Raw genomic sequence first — 6,518 nt, 5'->3', positions numbered from 1 at the left:
CTTAATCAACACCACCCCTGACAGCACAATGCCAAACCGAACTATGAAAAGCACAGTTATAAATTATGAAGCTCCGATGAGTCAGGGCTGCTGCTTGCTTCTCAGGGTGTTGGGCTATTTGGGAATAGCAAGGTCATTCTTTCAAACCCTTCCCAGTGGAAAATTTAAGGAAAGTATGTCATTACTTAAGGAAATTATTAAAAGTCCAGTAAAGCAAGAGACACCTTGCAAAATTTGGGGAATTTCCTGCCCTTTGCACGGAACGCAGTGAGAGTTGAAGGCTGCTGCACATCTCACGTTATACCCTTTAGCAATCCACCACCCTCCAAAAACCCTTTGCTGCTCATCTCCAACAATGTCATTTTCCTGCTAGTCCGCTGCCCCGTTTCTAAGAAGTTTAGCAGTGGCTTTGTGTGTTTCCAATTAAAAAAAAAATTATATATATAAAATCAAGCTGAATCACATTCTATTTGATTAGGAAGCAGAGGGAAAGGTGCAGTGTGCCATAACAGCGGGAAGCAAAGCTGAAACTGCCAGTGTGCACCTCCTTGTCTCATCAGCCTCTAAAAGATGTCCTACGGATTTAACTTGTAAGACATGTTAGTCAAACAGGCGTGTACCAAAGGAATCCAGAAGAAACAGTTATCATAAGCCTGTTGAGAAATCCAGTTTTAGCATAATTTCAGTAGAACTTATTGCTCACTGCATAGTCACTAAATTTTCTAAGAGTGCTTACACCAGTGGGCTGCAGTTCAGAAGACAAAGTACTTGTGGAGCAGCTCGGTGACTAAGGAGATACAGGATAGTCCTGTATATTCTCCATTCTGTTTTCTCCAAGTGTTTCCCACATGCTTCTGTAATCGTTTTTTCACTAAATCTTTATTTGCAACTAAAAAATTATAGAAAATAAAGTCATGCTATACTTCAAGATGTTTAAATGGTAGAGAAAGTTCAAAAGGGGTAAAGAAAAAGTGTGTGTTTTCTCTTAGCACTTAAATACAACCTGAAACACAGTATTATAACCTTATTCTCAACATGTCTCCACCTACTCCAGCACTACCCCATCTGTTAAATTCCTCTTGCCACCAATATTACTAGCCAGCGATTAAATAGCCAAAGTGAAAGAACTGGTTTGGGCAGGTAGCGATGCGTAGCAACAACTGCCAAACATAAATTCTCCATTTCAAGTTATGCAGACTCAAATACAGGATTAAAAAAAAAAAAGAGTGAAAATTTAGGTCTTTTAGGGCAAAACTTCCCACTGAATTTAGTGAGGATTTTCTCTGATTAAAGTGTTGAATCAACAAGCATATGCTTTAATCCCTTTGAAATCTAGAGCTTTTAAGTGCTCTGATGAATCAGGAGTAACAACATGAGTAAGGACATCAGGACTGTGTCAGAGACTCAAGACAGGAAGATCTAAACTATGGAATTAATTTCTTTAATGTTGTGCCATCTACATATCGCAGTTTTATAATACAACATTTCCAGTTTTAAGCAATTTACAATAATAAAATTTAATCTGGGACTTTCAGCTTACACACTGACCACATTATCCTCTGATATCATTCACAGCAGCCTGAAGCAGAAAGTCAGGCATAGTACATTTTTAGACACAGACATTTAATTTGTTGGGTTTTTTTACAAAATAAGGATTTTATAGTCTCATAGTAGATATTTGGAGGGTAGAAAATATGTTTTTCTGCTGTCCCTCAGACAAAAGTAGTCCCTCACTTTTGACCAGAGTAATTTTCAGCATTGTTTGTTTTCCACATACTTATATGTGATTTTGAAGAGTTTTACAGTCCCGAATAAACCGTGGGCCTTAAGTGCAAAGCAAACAAACCAGCCTTTCCATGGAAAACAAATGTCAAATTACAGAGGACCAGCCCTGTTGCACCTTTACGAAGTGCACCAGTCTTTAAGGCAAAGGTCAGCTGGTGACGGAGCAGCAGCGTGTTCGTGTTCCAGTCGGGGAGGTAGCGAAGAACCTGAACAGCAGCTCCTCCCTGCCTCCTGCAGAAGTTTTCAGCATCGCTGAGAGGTAGTCAAGAACATGAATTAGCTGAATGGAGAAGGAAAAGGATAATTACCGGTATATATCTGTGGAATAAATTAGTCTTTCCAGTGTTATAATACTTAGGAAAAACCTGATAGGGAGTAAATTAAAATCCAGATCATTGTCCATAGTAAGGACTATAGTAAGGAAGCCCCCAGAACAGAAAGCACTGTACACTATGGTGAAGCTCAGATCCCACAAAAGATTTGTAGGATGTCAATGTCCAATTCTAGGCACTTGCACAAATAAGAGATTCCAGGTTCAACTCTGTGGGAGAGACAGAAAGTAATTAAAAATATCTCTAAATTAGCAAATAGGAAAGACTGTGGTATATCTGAATTCCCCCTTTTCTCCACCTCCACCATGAGTGTTACCATTCAGTAATCGAAGAATGCAAGGCAGGAGTCATTGTCTGCTCCAGGGCCAGGCTCTGGATCCTCAGGGTGAAGTCAGGTACTAACACCCCTGCCTGGAGAGAACTGCCTGAAGTTTTCTTCTAAAACACAACCAAAGGGCTTAGGGTGGCCATGTGAGCCCTTTGATTCATACTATGCAACAAAAGCAACAAAAGGAGATCTGGGGTTTACCTTCTTTTGATATCAGGAAGTCCAAGCTCACAGCTTTAACATCTAAAGCGCCTCATCTGCTAGGTCTGCTGTCATGTCCCGAGTTAACTTTACACTTACCCTAGCAAGCTTATTTCTGTGTCAGTGTCAGGACGCTGCAGAGATACTGCAGAGATACTGCAGCCACTTTTTCCCAGTAGTGTGGCTGCCTGCACTTAACGCTGGTTCTGCTGTGACCTTGAACAAGACAGCTGAGAGAAGAGCTGGGTGGGACAGAGCTGCAAAGCACCTCAGTGAAAGCCTCTGGGTTTGGGAGCTGCATTTGAGTCCCAGCTGTTTCCCGTACTTGTTGCTGTAGCTGCATGGACAGCATGCCTGTGCCTGGCCATGAACCAACCTATCCTGAACATGACCTCAGGCTCAACCTGTCTCATCACTATAGACTGGTCTGGTGATCTGGACTCCTGGCTGAATTGTGTTCACTGTCACTAGACCTGTTTTGCTGTTCTGGTTAGGGTGCTGTGGGACGGGGCTGTGTCAGTAAGGTACTGCCTTACTGTCCTCACTGTCCCCATCAGCTCCCAGCTCAGCCCAGTTTACAGAGCAGCCCCTTCCTGCTGCTGCCCGACATTGTATGTGGTAAAATGATGATTATGTTTATGCTAGATTTGTCTGTGTTGCCTGTTTTATTTAATCAACTCAGCATATCTGAATGAGTGCTCCATCAATAACCTTTACTTTCAAAGGCCATGTTACATGGTGCTGTACATATGTGGTACAGCCTATTATGAAGCTTAATTCAAAAAGCAATGCCTAAATAGATAATGTACAATTTGTGTCACAAAAAGTATTTAGAGATAAGTAGTAAAGAAAACGTGTGAGGCTAAGTACCAAAAGTGAGCTTAGGCATCAAAACAACAAGCAATGCAATGCCTACATTTTTTTTCGGTCCTCAAAAAAGAAACATGAGATGCTGAAGCTGCATGGTGAACATTAGAATGAGGCCCAGGAAACTCAGCACACCATCCAAGCCAGTCTAAGAGGCAAACAAAGAGGATTTGTATTAATACAACTATTATTGTATTTTAAGAATTCACATACTCCCCTGGAGATTCACTGTCTTACAGCTCTCCTTTGAAGGCTGGTGTCTGAACACCCTTTCTGTAAATCAGGCACTGGTTGTTATTTCTTTTAAACCCAGCAGAAGAGAAAAGGGTTATTGAGCTGCTACTCCTCTTTTCAACAAATACATGAGTAATTCATATACACAAGTAGCAATTGAGATGCCCAGTTTCAGGCTCACCTTGTGCTTTGAGAGCTCAGCACTATACCTTCTTTCTTTCAGGACCTCAAGCCAAAACCACACAGCTTACATATGTAGTTTCCATACACAATTTACATACAAAGACTTACAAGGCATCTGGGTAATTGTATCTCAGAAACTGGTTCCCTGTATAGGAACTAATATTTCACTATTGTAGCTGGAGAATATAAACATTAATTTTGTCTCTACAACTTTTTGGTTAGGGCTTTAGGAGGGAGGGAGCAATTCTGGGGCCTGTTCAAATGCCAAAGACTGCTTATTTCTTTTATCCAGTGACTGCCTGGCTAATATGAAATGTTGAAATAATCTTAGATTTGGGCATGCAGTTTATTTAGCAATCCTGTTTTAAATGCTTTTTACAGATTATAATTGTGCAGTTTTTTTGTTGTTATTTGTAGACAACTGTGTAGCCACACTTCAAGGTGTTCTGTTAGGTACCCAGAACAGTTTTTACATGTATATTAAGAACTAAATTTTGCCTATATACATGATTTTGTCTTCATTGATTTTTGATGCTCACATCTCCTGAGTCAAAACTGAATTCCTTTAAGCTGTAACAGTTCCTCTCCCTTCTACATAAATGAGTACAGCAGTACCAGGCTACCAGATCTGGTGTTTTTCTCTGGACAGTGACCAGGGTATTTGCAGAAGTAAGTGAAGGTCTAGATGCTGGAGGCTTGTTTCAGTTGCTTGAACTTCGTGTCTGCTGCCACTTTAGATCCCTCAAGGGACTGGAACATCTCCATGAGGCTGCCAGATATAATGGAAGACCTAGAGGAGACCTGGTGGCTGGAGGTCAAGTAGACATTTCAGATGGCACTAGACCTGGAGGTGAGAGCTGAGACCTGGGGGTTTGTTTCAGCTTCAGAGATTTCATGCTAAATGTCTACTTGTATATGTTTATAGGTCAGCTAAGCTTCCATTATCATCAGGGGAGATCAAGATCTCAACTTAATTGCATAGTATCATAGAATCATAGGATAGTTAGGGTTGGAAAGGACTCTAAGATCATCTGGTTCCAGCCCCTCTGCCATGGGCAGGAACACCTCACACTAAACCATGTCACCCAAGGCTCTGTCCAACCTGGCCTTGAACACTGCCAGGGATGGAGTATTCACAGCTTCCCTGGACAACCCATTCCAGTGCCTCACCACCTTCACAGTAAAGAAGTTCTTCCTTAAATCTAATCTAAACTTCCCCTGTTTAAGTTTCAACCTGTTACCCCTTGTCCTGTCACGACAGATCCTAATGAATAGTCCCTCCCCAGCATCCTTATAGGCCCCCTTCAGATACTGGAAGGCTGCTATGAGGTCTCCACGCAGCCTTCTCTTCTCCAGGCTGAACAGCCCCGACTTTCTCAGCCTATCTTCATACAGGAGGTGCTCCAGTCCCTTGATCATCCTCGTGGCTCTCCTCTGGACTTGTTCCAACAGTTCCATATCCTTTTTATGTTGAAGATACCAGAGGTACCTTTCAGATTGCTCCAGATACCTCTTTTCCGATTTTCTGGAGTGGCAGCTGGAGCTGAGTCTACTCTAAGTAATGATATATCTGCCAGCTCCATAAAAGTGATACTCTGCTTTGTCTCAGATGGAACTAAAGTTAGGATACAGGGATGAACTTCAGCTGTGGAGATGCTTGATGGGTGACTGAAAAAGCACACTTGTCCCTTTTATTGTAAATTTACTCACTGTCCCTCTTAGTTCTGTATACCTTTTTCTCTACCTGTACTCTTGATAAAGCATCTAAGACTATTACCTTCCCCAGCAGTATGTTGTACATCCCAGTTATGCCCCACTCCCATGCTTGTGAGCACATTACAGCTATCTCTATGATCCCAGTTCCTGTGCACCTTCCCTCACCCTCTCCCACCTTTGGCACGTTGAACCCAGCCTTGGGTTACTTTGTCCCTTCTCCTCTCATTGACCATCAGAGATCTTTGCATACTATGCTTCTCTCTGTGCCATAGTGTTTGTGTCTCACTCACAGCTCCTTCACTATACACACCAAAGCCAGACAGTTATTGACTTTCATTAAAAATAGAGGACAGAAATAACATCACTGTCTTTTTCACCAGTTTTCCTTCTCTTCTAGAAGGGCTACAGATGATAATGTCACTATATTTAAAAGTATTGTTTCTGCATATTTTATATTGGACTTGTGAATTAGAGATGAGCTATAAGATTATTACTAAAACATATTCCTTCTGTGCTTATTCTGTTACTTATTCACCTTGATGTTACTTGGCTCTCCTTATTGGCTGGGATTTTATGGGCTTTCCATTTTGGGGTTATCAAATACAAACTTCAGTCTGAGGGCTTTACAAGGAGTGATACTGCATTTGAGAAGTTTCTAAAAGGTTTTGGTGAGGAAAAAGGGAAGTCTCATTCCAGAAGGGAACCAAATGTGGTTATCCAGCAGGGTATATTTACCAAAAATATTTTTAGGCTGACTTTGGAGAAATGTGTGTGTGTTGAAATTACCAAGCGACAACAAAGTCTTGCCTGCAGTATTGATTTTACACTGAGAGAGATGCATCAGTGATAAATCTCAATGTAGCTTGGCATGA

The sequence above is a fragment of the Melopsittacus undulatus genome, chromosome 2 (genome assembly GCF_012275295.1).
Source record: "Melopsittacus undulatus isolate bMelUnd1 chromosome 2, bMelUnd1.mat.Z, whole genome shotgun sequence".
In the NCBI taxonomy this organism is placed as follows: domain Eukaryota; kingdom Metazoa; phylum Chordata; class Aves; order Psittaciformes; family Psittaculidae; genus Melopsittacus; species Melopsittacus undulatus.
Note: the sequence above shows the minus strand (reverse complement) of the source record.